General features: G+C 44.3%; 1 protein-coding gene across 1 annotated transcript in view; it reads right to left on the bottom strand.

Annotated features, from left to right (window-relative positions):
* nrxn3b (neurexin 3b) overlaps positions 1 to 18,512 on the bottom strand; it is a 379,196-nt gene that overhangs the window by 325,464 nt on the left and 35,220 nt on the right. The gene's annotated exons all lie outside the window — the stretch shown is intronic.

Genomic DNA, 18,512 nt, shown 5'->3' with positions numbered 1-18,512 from the left:
TCTCTCTCTATCTGAAGGTTACTCGAGCTCACTACAGAGGAAAGATTATTCACATCCCAGTGTGTGTCTCAGCTAGAGATCTGAACATGATCAAAATACTAACACAACACTACACAATGGTAAACATAGCTTCTGCATGACAATATCACACACTACGGTACCTGAACACAACACAATGTACATTCAATCTCATTCACTAACTGTTCATTAATTATAGAGACCAGGTGATCTATTAAATATCATTGTATGCATCATTGTAAGACCTTTAAACAGGTCAACATTCACAAAGCCGCGGGGCCAGATGGATTACCAGGACGTGTACTCAAAGCATGCTCTGACCAACTGGCAAGTGTCTTCACCAACATTTTCAACCTCTCCCTGACCGAGTCTGTAATACCAACATGTTTCAAGCAGACCACCATAGTCCCTGTGCGCAAGGAAGCGAAGGTAACCTGCCTAAACGATTACCGCCCCGTAGCACTCACGTCGGTAGCCATGAAGTGCTTTGAAAGGCTGGTCATGGCTCACATCAACACCATTATCCCAGAAACCCTAGACCCACTCCAATTCGCACACCGCCCCAAACAGATCCACAGATGACGCAATCTCAATCGCACTCCACACTGCTCTTTCCCACCTGGACAAAAGGAACACCTATGTGAGAATACTGTTCAATGACTACAGCTCAGCATTCAACACCATAATGCTCACGAAGCTCATCACTAAGCTAAGGACTCTGGGACTAAACACCTCCCTCTGCAACTGGATCCTGGACTTCGTGATGGCCACCCCAGGTGGTGAAGTTAGCCAACAACACGTCTGCCATGCTGATCCTCATCACTGGGGCCCCTCAGGGGTGTGTACTTAGTCCCCTCCTGTACTCCCTGTTCACCCAGGACTGTGTGGCCAAACACGACTCCAACACCATCATTAAGTTTGCTGACGACACAACAGTGGAAGGCCTGATCACCGACATTGATGAGACTGCCTATAGGGAAGAGGTCAGTGACCTGGCAGTGTGGTGCCAGGACAACAACCTCTTCTTCAACGTCAGCAAGACAAAGGAGCTGATCATGGACAACAGGAAAAGGAGGGCTGGAAAAGGCCCCCATTAACATCGACGGGGCTGTAGTGGAGCGGGTCGAGAGTTTCAAGTTTCTTGGTGTCCACATCACCAACAAACAATCATGGTCCAAACACACCAAGACAGTCGTGAAGAGGGTACGAAAGCACCTTTTCTCCCTCAGGAGACTGAAAAGATTTGGCATGGGTCCCCAGATCCTGCACCATAGAGAGCATCCTGACAGGTTGCATCACCGCCTGGTATGGCAACTGATCGGCATCTGACCGTAAGGCGCTGCAGAGGGTAGTGCGTACGGCCCAGTACATCACTAGGGTCAAGCGTCCTGCCATCCAGGACCTCTAGGCGGTGTCAGAGGAAGGCCCCAAAAATTGTCAGAGACTCCAGTCACCCAAGTCATAGAGTGTTTTCTCTGCTACCACAGCACCAAGTCTAGGATCAGAAGGCTCCTTAACAGCTTCTACCCCCAAGCCATAAGACTGCTGAACAATTAATAACATGGCCACCAGACTATTTACATTGACACCCCACCCCTCCATTTGTTTTGTACACTGCTGCTACTCGCTGTTTATTATCTATGCATAGTTACTTCACCCCTACCTACATGTACAAATTACCTCGACTAACCTGTACCCCTGCACACTGACTCGGTACCGGTACCCCCTGTATATAGTCTCGTTATTGTCATGTTATTGTGTTACTTTTTATTATTTTTTACTTTAGTGTATTTGGTAAATATTTTCTTAACTCTTTCTTGAACTGCCCTGTTGGTTAAGGGCTTGTAAGTAAGCATACCACGGTAAGGTCTGCCCTTGTTGTATTCGGCTCATGTGACAAATAAAGTTTGATTTGATTTGAATTAATACAACATTGATGGTATGAAAAGATATGAACCGTATTGAGTTTCCTAGCATCTTTGAGATCATCTCTGTAATAGAAAGTGCCATATAAATTAGATCTACTATCTCTATATTTATTAGTATTATCTTGTTGAGAAAGCTGGATAGTAAAATGGCTGAGTACAGTAGATGAATATAGGGTAATGTGATGTAATTTCACCTTGGTCATCATTATGCGGTAACTGATGGGGAAATTGTGATCATTTGACTGGGTTATTATACTGGGTGAGCATAATAACCTCACCTCTAGGGTCAAACAATCCACTGATGCATTTTCTCATTAGTGCTTTCCATCTCATTCATTACCCAACTAGACCGAGCACAGCCTGTTTTTAACACACACACACAGACACACACACAGACACACCACACACCCTCATTTCACAAACACGACACATGGCCGCAAGCACACACACAAACACACGCACCTTCCAATCCACCATCATCACAACCATCGCCATCCAGTTAAACGGGATCTATAAATATCAAAGGTGATGGATAGGCCAACACAGGGGGAAAATAATGCTCTTCAAAAACATTAATGGCTTTCTGATGGCGATACGTCAGTTTGTTCATTTCCCAGTCGTTAACCGTGTGGCAGTGTTAGAGATGGAGAATAGGACTTTGTCCCAAATGGTACCCTATTCCCTATATAGTGCACTACTTTTCACCAGGCCCCTATGGGCTCTGATCAGAAATAGTGCACTGTATAGAGAATAGGTCGCCATTGTGTGGAAAATCAGCAGGGCCAATGTGACATGAATGAGTGTATCCATAAAGCCCTGTCAGATTAGCTAGGCCACCGTCTCTATCTAAATGTATGGGCTGGGATTGGACGATACACTCTGCATGCAGATCAGACCAGAGGAGAGCTGGAGGAGGAGAGGAGAGGAGGTGAGCTGGCGAAGAGGATAGAAGAGAGGAGGAGGAGAGGTAGAAGAGAGGAGGAGAGGAAAGGAGAGTCTAGAGGACAGGAGGAGAGGATAGAAGGAGGAGGAGGAAGAGAGGAGGAGGAGAAGGGGTGAGCTGGCTAAGAGGATAGAGGAGAGGAGAAGGAGAGGATAGGCCTGCCTATAAAGCGTATACAGGTAGGTCATTCAGATTTCAGATATCCTGAATCAGTCCAACCAGTTGCCAGAGGATGAATGAACCTAAGAGTGTGTGTCCTATCTCTGTTCCACCCTGAGGGTTCTAACGTTCTACCTCCTAGCCATTATCATGTCTTTGAGCGCTCCTTGTGTGAAAGCACCGCTCGCAATTCTCTCAACCTCTCTCTCTCTGTTTTTCTCTATGCCCTCTGCACAACAAAGACTATGAGAGAATCACACAGGCTCTTTCTCCATCTCTTATCATCACTCGCTCTCTCAACCCCCACTCCTTTTATTCTCATCCTCCCTTCCTCTCCCTCTCACAGGTGTTCCTTCAAGGACAACCTGTACAAATGCTTAGAGTGCTGAACCTCACAGAGACTCAGCATTAAGAAAGAGGGAGAATTAGAGAAAGAGGAATATAGAGTAAGAAAAGAGTGGGAGAGAGAAAGAGAGAGAGCGAGGGGAGAAAGAGACATATATATAGAGAGAAATAGAGAAAGAAAGAGCGAGGGTAGAGAGAGAGACAGAGAGAGACAGAGAGAGAAAGAGAGAGAAAGAGAGAGACAGAGAGAAAGCAAGGGAGAGGCAGAGGGAGTAAGAAACGAGAGGGAGAGGGGGAGGGAGACATCTGGTAGAGAAGGAGAGAACCCTGAAGATACACAATTTGCTTGTTTTTGTACTTGAAAGTCTGTGTAAACATGAATATTGTAAATCATTGGAATTTAATTTTGAAGCCCTGTGAAGTTATATTCGTATGAAAGTAAATATTTGTTGAATATATCTTTTAGAGCAAGGGTCGTGATCGATAAACAAAAAACAAAAAATGCATACCTTATTTAGATCTTTCTCATGTACTGTATACTGTGTTTTTATTGTTTAAAATGTACATTTGTGTCTGAACTGGTGTTCTGAGGAAAACTTGGGCAATGGACCTCAGTTATAAATTCCCTGCCAGGTTACAACAAGGCTGGTTTTATGTGTCCTGGTTTTCTGAGAGAAAAAAACGGCATTTGGCTCCGACATAATCATATTTACTCTCAGCCTCAACATTCACTATACTAATGTATCTTTAAAATACAATTCCACCAAAAGCAATTGGTGATGAATATTCTGTCAGAAAAACAGGTTAAGATTGACAAGATAAGTCAACACACATTGAGAGAGAGAGAGAGAGAGAGAGCGGTAGAGAAATAGAGAGAGAGAGAGGGGGCAAGAGGAAGAGAAAGCTTCAAAGAGAGGAGATGGAAAGAAGGAGGGAGAGAAGGATAGATGGAGAGAGGAAAATAAAGGGAGAGGGGGGAAAGGGAGAGTGGGAGAGGACGACATAGGGAGAGAGAATGAAAGAGATGAAAAGGGGGAGAGAGAGGGAGAAGCTGAGAGATGGAAGAGAGAGAGGGGGGGGGGGGGGGGGGGGGGGGGGGCGCCAAGAGAGAGCGGATCCAGGCCGGAAAAGAAAAGATGAATGACGGGCCCTAAATGAAATGCCACTCTGTGTAATGGGAAAAAGGGCCATTCGGAAAGCAGGTCACTTGAGTTGCAGGGGATGTTCTTGAGTGGCTTTGCCCTCAGGCTCAGCACAGTGCAGGCAGACAGGCTCCCTCTCCCTCTCTCTCTCTCTCTCTCTCTCTCTCTCTCTCTCTCTCTCTCTCTCTCTCTCTCTCTCTCTCTCTCTCTCTCTCTCTCGCTCTCTCTCTTTCTCTTTCTCTCTCTCTCTCTCTTGCTCTCTCTCTCTCTCTCTCTCTCTCAGTCAATAATATTATCTCTAAACACACAAGCACACGCACAGGCACACACATAAACATACACACACAAACACACATACACACACACTCATGTGCACGCGATCGCACAGCCACACGCAACACCAACACACACACACATGCTACACACACATGCTACCCACAGAAACTGATGGCGAGGTCAGGCCACCACATAGTGCTTTTGTAAGGATGTCCATCTCTATGGAAAATAATGCATTAATGGTGATGTGGGAAATGAAAGACCAGCAGACACACTATATATTCACATGTTATTTTTCTCCTGAAATTCTAACTTGTGAGCACTGTGGGTAGCTATTATAAAGCTTGTCTCTCCCACTTTCTCAATTCAATTCAATTCAATTTGCTTTATTGGCATGACGTATCGATGTACATATTGCCAAAGCTTACTTTGGATATTTACCATATGAAAATAATAAGAATCAAAATTGTCAACGGGACAATAGTAACAACAATAACCAAGGGTCAAAATAACCATACATTAAACGATAACAAAAAGCATACAGTAGAGGACATGTGCAGGTTGATTGGTCTGTCAGACACTGTCCCTCATCTTATGGCAGAAAGCAATGTAGTGCGCTGCCAACCCACAGCTCTCTGCGTCCTCCCCCAACAGGACGGGTAGCTTACTCTCATCAGAGAGGTCTTTGAAACCTTGAATAAGGGTTTCAAATTTGGGGAAATGACACTCTCTAATTGTTTTATATTTTTTACATTTTGTCAGAAAATGCAGCTCTGTCTCAGATTCTGCTGTGGTGCAGTGGTTGCACAGCCTTGCCTCTACAGGGAGCCAGGTTTTCCTGTGTCTACCCTTCTCAATGGCAAGGCTGTGCTCACTGAGCCTGTACTTTGTCAAGGTTTTTCTAAGGTTTTGATCAGTAACCATGGTCAAATAGTTTGCCATGGTGTACTGTCGTTTTAGGGCCAGATAGCACTGCATTTTGCTTTGTGCGTGTGCTTGTGTTTCTCAATAAGTAATGTAGTTTTGCTTTGATTGTGTTTTAATTTGTTTTATTCTGATTGATTGGATGTTCTGGTCCTGAGGCTTCAGTGTGTTAGTAGAACAGGTTTGTGAACTCAGCCCCAGGACCAGCTGGATGAGGGGACTCCTTTCTTTGCTCAGCTCTTGGCATTGCAGGGCTTGGTAATGATATGAGAGGGGGTCACTGTACTTTAGATGTTTCCAAAACTTAATTGCTCTTTTTTGAGATTTTATTATTAGTGGATATTGGCCTAATTCTGCCCTGCATGCATTGTTTGTAGTTTTCCTCTGGACATGTGGGATAATCTTACAGAACTCTGCACGCAAGGTTTCAATGGGGTGTTTGTCCCATTTGATGAAATCTTCTTTTGCAAGTGGACCCCACACCTCGCTGCCATAAAGTGCAATTAGTTCAATGACATATTCAATTCGTTTTATCCAAATTTAAATTTAAATTTGTTTTTTAATGGTGTAGAATGCCCTGCGTGCTTTCTCTCTCAGTTCATTCACTGCCTCATTAAGGTGTCCAGTTGAGCTTATTTTAAAACCTACGTAATTGTAGTGTGTGCAGTACTTTGGTCTAATTCCCTGAGATCTGGATCTTCTCTGGAAAATCATTATTTTAGTATTTTTGGGGGTTACTGCCAGGGCCCAGGTCTGGCAGTACTGCTCTAGCAGGTCCAGGCTCTGCTGTAGGCCATGTGCTGTGGGTGACAGCAGGCATAGGTCATCTGCGAAGAGTAGGCATTTAACCTCTGAATTGTGGAGACTAACACCAGGGGCTTAGGATTTTTCTAGAATAGTGGCCAATTCGTTGATGTAAATATTATAGAGTGCAGGGCTCAGATTGCAACACTGGCGAAGGCTCCGCCCCTGGTTAAAACTTCTTGTCAATAGGGGGGCGCCATTTCGACTTTGTAAAAATTTGTTCCCAAATTAAACTGCCTCGTACTCAATTCTTGCTCGTACAATATGCATATTATTATTACTATTGGATAGAAAACACTCTCTAGTTTCTAAAACCGTTTGAATTATTTCTCTGAGTGAAACAGAACTCATTCTGCAGCACACTTCCTGTCAGGAAGTGAGATTTCTGAAATCGAGGTCTCTGTTCTAGGGTCAGTTTATAAATTCCCATGTAAGCTATGGGGCTACATGCACTGCATACGCCTTCCTCTAGATGTCAGTAAGCGGTGAGAATTTGAATGGAGTGGATTGCACCATCTGGGGCACTATAAAAGCTCTTGGAACGGAAGGTCCGACCTTTTCAACGGGGGGCCTGACGCAGGAGGAGCATCACCATGGCGTCTTGAAAAGCTTTCGTTTTAGCAGTTCTATATCTCCGGCTCTGATTTAATTTAATTTTTGTCTTAAAAACTTCATAAGGTAGTTCATTTAAACCGACTTATAGCAGTTTATATCAGTTTATTGCGATTTTCTGGAATTTCTTTGTCACGCGCTATCGCGAGTTGGACACCTCTCCGGCACATGGCTAGCGTTAGCTGCTATTTCTACAGGAGAAGAGGACATCTTTCAACCAAAAGACGATTGTTCTGGAGAAAGGACACCTTGCCCAAGATTCTGATGGAAGCTCAGCAAATAGTAAGAAGTCTTTATGCTGTTAATTCGTATTTATGTTGACAAATGTTAAACAATAATTCCGCCATGAATTTCGGTGCGGTCTCGCTTTAGCGCACGCTGTATGCGTAGTAACGTTAATTTAAAAAATCTAGCACAGCGGTTGCATTAAGAACTAATGTATCTTTTATATGCTGTCCAACCTGTATTTTTTAGTCAAGTTTATGATTAGTTATCGATTAGATTAGGTGCCTCTCCAAGATGGCGCCGGACAGATTGCTTGAAGTTTGGCCACTAATCACATTGTATAACCACGATTTGTGCCGCTACATATGCACATTTTCGAACAAACCCTATATGCATTGTGTAATATGATGTTACAGGACTGTCATCTGAAGAAGTTTATGAAGGTTAGTCAAAAATTATATATCTTTTGCTTGTTTCTTACGATCGCTAACCTTTGCTGCTGGTAAATGGCTTGTGTTTCTGGCTATTGTGGTAAGCTAATATAATGCTATATTGTGTTTTCGCTGTAAAACACTTAAAAAATCTGAAATATTGGCTGGATTCACAAGATGTTTGTCTTTCATTTGCTGTACGCTGTGTATTTTTCAGAAATGTTTTATGATGAGTATTTAGGTAATTCACGTTGCTCTCTGTAGTTATTCTAGTCGCTTTGGTGAGAGTTGTGATGGTGGCTGCAATGGTAAACTATGATTTATACCTGAAATATGCACATTTTTCTAACAAAACATATGCTATACAATAAATATGTTATCAGACTGTCATCTGATGAAGTTGTTTCTTGGTTAGTGGCTATTTATATCTTTATTTGGTCGAATTTGTGATAGCTACCTATGCAGGAAAAAAATGGTGGAGTAAAAAAAGTGGTGTCTTTTGCTAACGTGGTTAGCTAATAGATTTACATATTGTGTCTTCCCTGTAAAACATTTTAAAAATCAGAAATGATGGCTGGATTCACAAGATGTGTATCTTTCATCTGGTGTCTTGGACTTGTGATTTAATGATATTTAGATGCTAGTATTTACTTGTGACGCTATGCTAGGCTATGCTAGTCAGCTTTTTTACTGATGGGGGTGCTCCCGGATCCGGGATTGGGAGGAATTAGAGGTTAAAGAATTCTGTTATTTTCTTGCCAATTTTAATGCTGCATGTATTGCCAGTATACATTGATTTAGTTATGTCATATGTTTAACCCCCTACACCACTTTCAATAACTTTGTAGAACAGTCCTGTATGCCAAATAGAATCAAATGCTTTTTGGAAGTCGATAAAGCAAGTGAGTATTTTGGTATTATTTTGGTGGACATGTTTATCTATCAGGGTGTGTAGGGTGTAAATATGATCAGTCGTGCGATGTTTTGGTATAAATCCAATTTGGCTTTTACTCAAGACATTGTGCTTATGAAGGAAGTTTAGAACTCTTACATTTATAATACTACAGAAAACCTTCCCCAGGTTACTGTTCACACAAATGCCTCTGTAATTGTTAGGGTCAAATCTTTCTCCATTCTTAAAGATTGGTGTTATGAGTCCTTGATTCCAGATGTCAGGGAAATAACCCACACTCAGGATCAAATTAAACAGTTTTAATATAGCCAATTGAAATTTTGCACTAGTGAGTTTGAGCATCTCATTTAGGATGCCATCAGGTCCGCATGCCTTTTTAAATGTGAGGGTCTGAAGATTCTTATAGAGCTCCTGGTCAGTAATTGGGGAGTCCAATGGATTTTGATTGTCTTTTATAGCATTTTCTAATCCATTCAACTTCTCATGAATTTGGCGTTGTTCTGCATTTGTGTAAATTTGAACGGTGTTGTTTCTCTCTCTCTCTGTCTCTATCTCTCTCTGTCTCTATCTCTCTCTGTGTCTCTCTCTCTGTCTCTATCTCTCTCTGTGTCTCTCTCTCTGTGTCTCTCTCTCTCTCTCTCTGTCTCTATCTCTCTCTGTGTCTCTCTCTCTGTGTCTCTCTCTCTGTGTGTGTTTCTCTCTCTCTCTGTCTCTATCTCTCTCTGTGTCTCTCTCTCTGTGTCTCTCTCTCTGTCTCTCTCTGTCTCTCTGTGTGTCTCTCTCTGTGTGTGTGTCTCTCTCTCTCTCTGTCTCTGTGTGTCTCTCTCTGTACGTGTCTCTCTCTCTCTCTCTCTCTCTCTCTCTCTCTCTCTCTCTCTCTCTCTCTGTGTGTGTGTCTCTCTCTGTGTGTGCCTCTCTCTCTCTCTCTCTGTCTCTCTCTCTTTCTGTGTCTCTCTCTCTCTCTCTCTCTCTCTCTCTTCTCTCAAATAAAAATTCAAAATGCTTTATTGGCATGATAAAATATCGCTCCCTCATTCCCTCGTTCTCTCTGCCCCCCTCCCTCCTCTGTCCCCCTCCCTCCTCTGCCACCCTCACTCCTCTGTCCCCCTCCCTCCTCTGTCCCCCTCCCTCCTCTGTCCCCCTCTCTGACCTGGATAATCCCATAGTTTTTCCCATGGTTGAGGTAAGCAATAAGCTTCAGTATGTCATCATCATTTAGTCCCACCAAGAACCAACACCATCATCCTGCATTCCCCCCTCTACCCTTCCCTCACTTTCTTTTTGTCTTTCTTTTGCCTCCTTTCCTCCACGAATCCACCTCTTTCTTCATGTTACCTTCCTCTTCTCTCCTCCCACGTACATTTCTCTTCCTCTCTTTATCCCCTCCCTCTCTTTCTCTCTGCCTCCCCCTCTCTCTCCCACCCCTACCCTCCTTCTCCCCCATCCCCCTCCGTATTTCCCTCTCTTCCCCACTTTTCTACCCAGCCGAAGTAAAGAGAAGGCAAAGAGCAGCACACTTCATTTAATGACATGCATTAATTCTCTCCTCTTTCTCCGTAATGAGCCAAATCAGTCCCGAGCCAGATGCAGCGTCTCATGCGCGAGAGGAGCGTCTCGTGGTTGATGTCGCTAGCACAGCTTTCTACAGCTTCGACACCACCACCAGTTCTGCTTCATTTACCACAAAGTAATTCACGAGTCAAAGTGCTCTCCTAGACTCATTCACCGGGATGTTTCTTCTCTCCCCTGAACCGCTTTCAAGGAAGGAATGTCTGCAACTCAGTGATAACCCGTCCAGAGATAGAGCAGCCAGACTGGGATTTGGTTCTGTAATACCTGGTATACAAACTGTAATTATGGAACAGTATGACATAATGAGCTGTATTGACGTGTTTGTGCTGCACAGTGTGTGGGTACAGTGTTAACCGAAGACCCTAATCTCCTGTATGGACAAACGGCAATGAAATAACACAATGCATATTACTGAGCCTGTCTAGGCTGACACGACCTCTCCTGACATGTTCAACACATCTGCCCTTTTTGATCTGACACAAACATGCACGCACGGCACCACACACACACACACACACACACCCACACTGAGCCGTCCGTCACAGTAGTTAGTTTGTCATGACTGGTGTAACAACACTAAGTGACCCACAGGGCTGCAGAGTTTACTCATCATACCAGCAAGGCAAGGACACTGCCTCTACTAGACTGGGAGTTCCGTGGCTTTACATAGAGCCATAAGAATGATGGGTTCTGACTTCTAAACGTGAAAATATGAAATATCCTTCTCCATGTCACTGGGGGAGAGAGGAGAACGGAGAAGGTTTACAGTCTGTCAGAACATGTTATTGTTAGACATCAGGGATCCGAATGGGAAGGAGAAGGGCCACAGTCTGGGTACAAGTCAACAGGACAGCCGTGAGTTGGGGAGGAGTGAGGGATTTGGGCCGAGGTCAGATGAAGTGAGGAAGAACATACGTCCCTAAAGTTCTGCTTAGCAACAGAGGCGGATTGGCTGTCCAGATGTGTAAGGAGGAGACTCAGCATAGGAGGAAGGTTTAAATACCAGTAGTTGTGTGAACATGTCTTGGTCTGTTCAGCGGTGTGACCCAGTGGGAGAATGAACTTGCTTTGAGCTTCAATGATCGCCTGTCAGTCTTTCCTCTTATGTTCCTCTTATGTAGAACCTAACAAGAGATATCTGACCAATTAACCCAACCTCTATCATCCCTCCTCCTTCTCCCTCCATCTCTTCCTTTTCTATCTTACTCTTTCACTCTCCCTTCCTCCTTCTCTCTACTGGCTTTAGGCTATCTATCACTGAGGAGGAATTAACACAGGATGGGGAGAGCTGGAGCTATTGTGTAGCCTGGGTAAACAACCTCTAGTCCCCTGGCTGAGGAGTAGCGTAGCCTGGGTAAACAACCTCTAGTCCCCTGGCTGAAGAGTAGCGTAGCCTGGGTAAACAACCTCTAGTCCCCTGGCTGAGGAGTAGCGTAGCCTGGGTAAACAACCTCTAGTCCCCTGGCTGAGGAGTAGCGTAGCCTGGGTTAACAACCTCTAGTCCCCTGGCTGAGGAGTAGCGTAGCCTGGGTAAACAACCTCTAGTCCCCTGGCTGAGGAGTAGCGTAGCCTGGGTTAACAACCTCTAGTCCCCTGGCTGAGGAGTAGCGTAGCCTGGGTAAACAACCTCTAGTCCCCTGGCTGAGGAGTAGCGTAGCCTGGGTTAACAACCTCTAGTCCCCTGGCTGAGGAGTAGCGTAGCCTGGGTTAACAACCTCTAGTCCCCTGGCTGAGGAGTAGCGTAGCCTGGGTAAACAACCTCTAGTCCCCTGGCTGAGGAGTAGCGTAGCCTGGGTTAACAACCTCTAGTCCCCTGGCTGAGGAGTAGCTTAGCCTGGGTAAAGATGCCTGGGCTCAGCTGTATCCTGAGGCCTGACCGGATTGCTAATGCTGTGGACTAGTTCAGCTTTGTTAGAGAACTAACCCGAGACTAGATGAGGAGTAGTTTACCCTTGGTTTACCCTGGTCCTGGCTCATAGCAGTAGCTGCATGGCCAATGCAGCAGTTAATGAAGAACACGGATTGACAGAACAGAACAGAACATAATGGGGGATTACAGCTTTAAACAGAGACAGGCAGGGATTATTATCCCTCTCAGACTGAATGACCACTCTCTCTCTTCTCTCTCTCTGTCTCTCTCTCTCTATCTCTCTCTCGCTCTGTCTCTGTCTCTCTCTCTGTGTCTGTCTGTCTCTCTCTCGCTCTCTCTCTCTCTGTCTCTCTCTCGCTCCAAAAACTTTAGGAGAGAGGGAGAGAAGCCTCCTCCCACCCCATCGCATCACTCCATTCTAGCCTCTGGCTGTCTCCTAAGCTGCTTTGGGAAGGGAATCAGAGCAAGAACACACCAAAAAGAGGAGGAGATAAGAGAAAATAAACACCAACAGACACCCCAAAACATGTCCTTCTGCTTCTTGACTGCCTGACTCTGGCTTTGTAGCTTTGCATGTCATAGCATTGTAAATCCATTAGGTTGTGTAGAGCTTCAACAAGCCCAGAGGTCAGTCATTGTGTGACAGGTTGAATTGACCCGGGGTATTGTTCGAGAAGTGATTATGTTCATGGCGGCAGGACAGCGGAACACAACACTGACAAAGGTCACCTTGATGAAGCCAGCTGCCTGCCTGGTGAAGCCAGAAAGAACACAGTCTGCCAAAGGCATCTGTGGCTCATGGCACCCTATTCCCTATGTAGTACACTACTTTGGCTCTGGTCATTGCTCTTTGCTGCTCTCTTTCCCTCTGCACTGTATCTCTATAGCCTGCGTCCCAAATAATACCCTATTCCCTAGGTAATGCACTGCATTTGACCAGAGCCAATGTCAAAAAGAGGGCACTAGATAGGGAATAGGGTGTGTCATCTGGGACACAGCCCCTAGAGATACAGTGCAGAGGCAACCGACTGAGCACAGACGTTCATTCCACGTCTATTCCACATTGGCTCAACGTTTCATTGAAACGAAGTGGAAACAACATTGATTCAACCAGTGTGTGCCCAGTGGGAAAGAGAAGCGAGGGCAGCCAAAGACTTACTCACACAGTCACCAGCATCTCTTCCGTCCACCAAATATTCCATCAGTCTTATAATAAACTCTTGTTATTCTCCCAGGCAGTACAGTGACATGAAGGCTAATGTATATGAAGCTTACACACTCTTTGGCTATACAGTATTGTACAAACCACCAGCACCAACTGTACTGAAACCTCTAGTGACTTCATTACCACAGCCTCACACTGGGCACGCATGCAAACGGTTATGCCAGCGGCAAGTCAAACTAGTTTAAAACGTGTATGTGTGTGTTTGTACTGTGTGTGTGTGTGTGTGTGTACACACCAGCGTGTAACTTTGGCAGTATTTGCAGTGATCCAGCTTATTGCGTAAAGCCCACACATCTCATATAATAGAATAATCCCTCGTTTCCCTATATAGGACTGATAAATCACACAACCAGCAAGTCACACACACACACACACACACACACACACACACACACACACACACACACACACACACACACACACACACACACACACACACACACACACACACACACACACGCACACACACACACACACTCACGCTCATATGTCAACTCACACTCATATGTCAACTGAGGGAAACATGACATGACAAACATACACATGCAAGCACAAATACAAACACACACAGATACACAGATACACACACAGATACACAGATACACACACACAGATACACAGATACACACACACAGATACAGACACACAGATACACAGATACACACACACAGATACACACACACAGATACAGACACACATATACACACAGGTACATAGATACAGACATAGCTACAGACACAGACACAGACAGATACATACACAGACACAGACAGACAGACACACAGATACACAGATACACACAGATACACAGATACAGACATAGATACAGGCACAGACACAGACAGATACATACACAGACAGGCACAGACACACATATACAGACGCACATATATCGATACAGACACATACACACAGATACAGACACACCGCTACAGACACACAGATACAGACACAGCTACACAGATACAGACACAGACACAGCCAGATACATACACAGATACAGATACATACACAGACATCCACACATATACAGACACACATATACTGATACAGACACAGACACAGACAGACACAGACACACATATACAGACACACAGACAGCCAAACAGATACAGACACACAGATACAGACACACAGACACACAAATACAGACACACAGATACAGACACACAGATACGGACACACATACAGACACACAGATACAGACACAGACAAACACACACATAAAAGTTATACATTTTTCCTCTCTGCATAGTGTCTCTAAAGGTCGTGACCTTCATTATAGTGAATACAAAACGTTCTCTCAGCAGGACTCCTGGTTAATTTGCCACCTGCTGTTAACTCAATGATTGGTGATTGTTGGTTGGTATGAGGATATAATGACTGGTGGCTTGTCCCGTCAATTTAGGAAATGACTTGAAATTCCAATTAAACTTTAAATGATTTTTCCATCCTAGAATTTGAATGTTGGTGGACTAAATTGTAATGGCTGTCTGTGGTGCTTTCAGTTTACTGTGCTGAATAGTGCTGGGTAGACAGACGACAATATGTGCAACTACTAACCCTGTTAACCCTGCTAACCCTGCTAACCCTGCTAACCCTGCTAACCCTGCTAACCCTGCTAACCCTGCTAACCCTGCTAACTCTGCTAACCCTGCTAACCCTGCTAACCCTGCTAACCCTGCTAACTCTGCTAACCCTGCTAACCCTGCTAACCCTGCTAACCACATCCGTCCAACTCCAGGTTTAGTAGGCTAGTGTGGCCCCTGTGGCTCTTCTGGCCCCTAGCTCCACCATGGCCCTGTTCTGTCAGGAAACCCAGTGAAACCCCATGAAACCCACACCAATTACTGTAGTGCTTCTTTGTTGCTGAGCAACAACATACTGAGGGCTGAGGGCCAACAAACAGGGGGCGATCATTTAACCATGAGGTAGTCAGTCGGGAACCTCTATCACATACAGCTAGCTGACTGGACCTTCACTGTCTGGCCCAGACAAACAAACTGACAGACACACAGGCAGGCAGGCAGGCAGGCAGGCACACATACAGCAACGCATACAGGCACAGAAGCACACACACATACTGACATATTGTAGCTAGCTGGACTTTCACTGGCCCAGACAAGACCACCGACACCAACACACACAAATCAATATAGGGAAAACAATATATTTCTTTTTACGCCACAAAACTGAATGTATAACAGTTTCTGTAAGGAATGAAGACTGAGAACCCTCATATTGTTGGCTAATACACAATCATTTATACAGGCTGTACCAGTGGACACCAGCTTCCAGTTTCATTTTTTTCCGGTCCAGTCAGACAGGGTAAGGGGTTAGTGACGGTGTCTGGTTCCTCTGGTTGTTCAGTGTCTTCTTACCTCAGTCACTCTGCCACTACATTGTAATTGTATGACACACACATACAGTGCATTCGGAAAGTAGTCAGACCCCTTGACGTTTTCCACATTTTGTTATGTTACAGCCTTATTCTAAAATGTATTGAATATATACAAATACTCAGCAATCTACACACAATAACCCATAATAGCAAAGTGAAAACCGTTTTTTTGTAAATGTATTCAAAATAAAAAACAGAAATATCTTATTTACATAACTATTCAGACCTTTCGCTATGAGACTCGAAATTGAGCTCAGGTGCATCCTGTTCCCATTGATCATCTTTGAGATGTTTCTACAACTTTATTGGAGTCCACCTGTGGTAAATTCAATTGATTGGACATGATTTGGAAAGCCACACACCTGTTTATGTAAGGTCCCACAGTTGACAGTGCATGTCAGAGTTAAAACCAAGCCATGAGGTCGAAGGAATTGTCCATAGAGGTCCAAGACAGGATTGAGTCAAGGCACAGATCTGGGGAAGGGTACCAAAACGTGTATGCAGCATTGACGGTTAACAAGAACACAGTGGCCTCCATCATTCTTAAACGGAAGAAGTTTGTAACCACCAAGACTCTTCCTAGAGCTGTCCGCCTGGCCAAACTGACCAATCGGGGGAGAAGGGCCTTGGTCAGGGAGGTGACTAAGAACCCGATGGTCACTCTGACAGAGCTCGATCCTCTGTGGAGATAGGTGAACCTTCTAGAAGGACAACCATCTCTGCAACACCCCACCAATCAGGCCTTTATGGTAGAGTGGCCAGACGGAATCCACTCCTTAGTAAAGTCACATGACAGCCCACCTAAAGACTCTCAGACCATGAGAAACAAGATGCTCTGGTCTGATGAAATCAAGATTGAACTCTTCGGCCTGAATGCCAAGCGTCACGTCTGGAGGAAAACTGGTACCATTCCTACGGTGAAGCATGGGGGTGGCAGCATCATGCTGTGGGGATGTCTTTCAGCGGCAGGGACTGGGAGACTAGTCAGGATTGAGGGAAAGATGAACGGAGCAAAGTACAGAGAGATCCTTGATGAAAACCTGCTCCAGAGCGCTCAAGACCTCAGACTGGGGCGAAGGTTCACCTTCCAACAGGACAACGACCCTAAGCACACAGGCAAGACAATGCAGGTGTGGCTTCAGGACAAGACTCGGAATGTCCTTGAGTGGCCCAGTGGGAGCCCGGACTTGAACCCGATCGAACATCTCTGGAGAGACCTGAAAATAGCTGTGCAACGATGCTTCCCATCCAACCTGACAAAGCTTGAGAGGATCTGCAGAGAAGAATGGAAGAATCTCCCCAAATACAGGTGTGACAAGCTGGTAGCGTCATACCCAAGAAGACTCAAGGATGTAATCACTGCCAAAGGTGATTCAACCCCTATCTACATGTACATGTACAAATTACTTCTAACCTGTACCCCCACACACTGACTCAGTACCGGTACCCCCTGTATATAGCCTCGTTATTGTTATGTTATTGTGTTACTTTTTATAATTTTTTACTTTTGTTTATTTGGTAAATATTTTCTTAACTCTTCTTGAACTGCACTGTTGCTTAAGGGCTTGTAAGTAAGCATTTCACGGTAAGGTCTACACTTGTTGTATTCGGCTTATGTGACAAATAAAGTTTCATTTGATTTTAATAAAGGGTCTCAATACTTATGTAAATGTGATATTTCCGTTTTTATTTATTTTTATAAATTAGTAAACATATCTAAATATCTGTTTTTGCTTTGTCATTATGGGTTATTGTGTGTAGATTGATTGAGTTTTTTCAGTTTTAGAACAAGGCTGTAAAGTAACAAAATGTGAAAAAATTCAAAAGGTTTGAACACTTTCCGAATGCACTGTACATATCACAAAAACACACACTGACCAATGCCAAGTTTCTCTGTCCCTGTGTTCGTGCCACTGTGAGGGCAAGCCAACCTTCCTTAACCTTGCACTCGGCCAGTACTTCAAGCACTATAAATGGATAACGTATAACATATTTATCTGCTCAGTGACATAAGCAAATAAAACGTTCATCTTTTCAACATTTCCATGTTGTTCCATATGCAATTTATCACAACATCGCAAACACAGCCTATTTTATTATAAATATACAGCCACAATGGAGTCAACTTTACACAAATGTAGTATAATCATGAAAAATTGAGTAAATGACACAAACAAACTTCACCTCAAACTAACTCAGACTTTGGAACTCGAGTCTCCAGAGTTCCATCAGAGAACTCCACTGTGTCTGCTCTGAGCTTCCAGTATTACCACAATGCATTGTGTTCATTCCCATCCCAAACCCCCGTTGTCTGACATGGTTCAGTAAATGACTCCTGAGACAGAGACAGAATAGGAGGAAGACGACACTTCTCACCACCTGAAGCCGCTGCTGGTCACTGTCAATGTTGTTAAATGGAGGTCACACACGCGTTAAAATGCAACACGTAAGCAAACACAGGACCACACTAGTGGAGGTCTTTGAAATACCGGCCCCTTTTGGACTCTGAGTCAATGCCTGATATACAGTAGGATTCATTTCTCTCCATAGAGTAGTATGTACAGCAGTTTGTCATTGAGAAGGTTCTGCATGATGTTACTGTCAGATACTGTATCACTGCTCTATATAGAAGACTGATGGTAGCCAATGGAGAGAGTTCTACCTGATATAACATGTAATACAGTTGAGAGGAGGTTGGTGGCACCTTAATTGGGGAGGACGTGC

Source organism: Salvelinus namaycush, chromosome 29 (genome assembly GCF_016432855.1).
Source record: "Salvelinus namaycush isolate Seneca chromosome 29, SaNama_1.0, whole genome shotgun sequence".
Classification (NCBI taxonomy): Eukaryota; Metazoa; Chordata; class Actinopteri; order Salmoniformes; family Salmonidae; genus Salvelinus; species Salvelinus namaycush.
The sequence above is the reverse complement of the archived record's forward strand: the minus strand, read 5'-3'. Positions and strand labels throughout refer to the sequence as shown.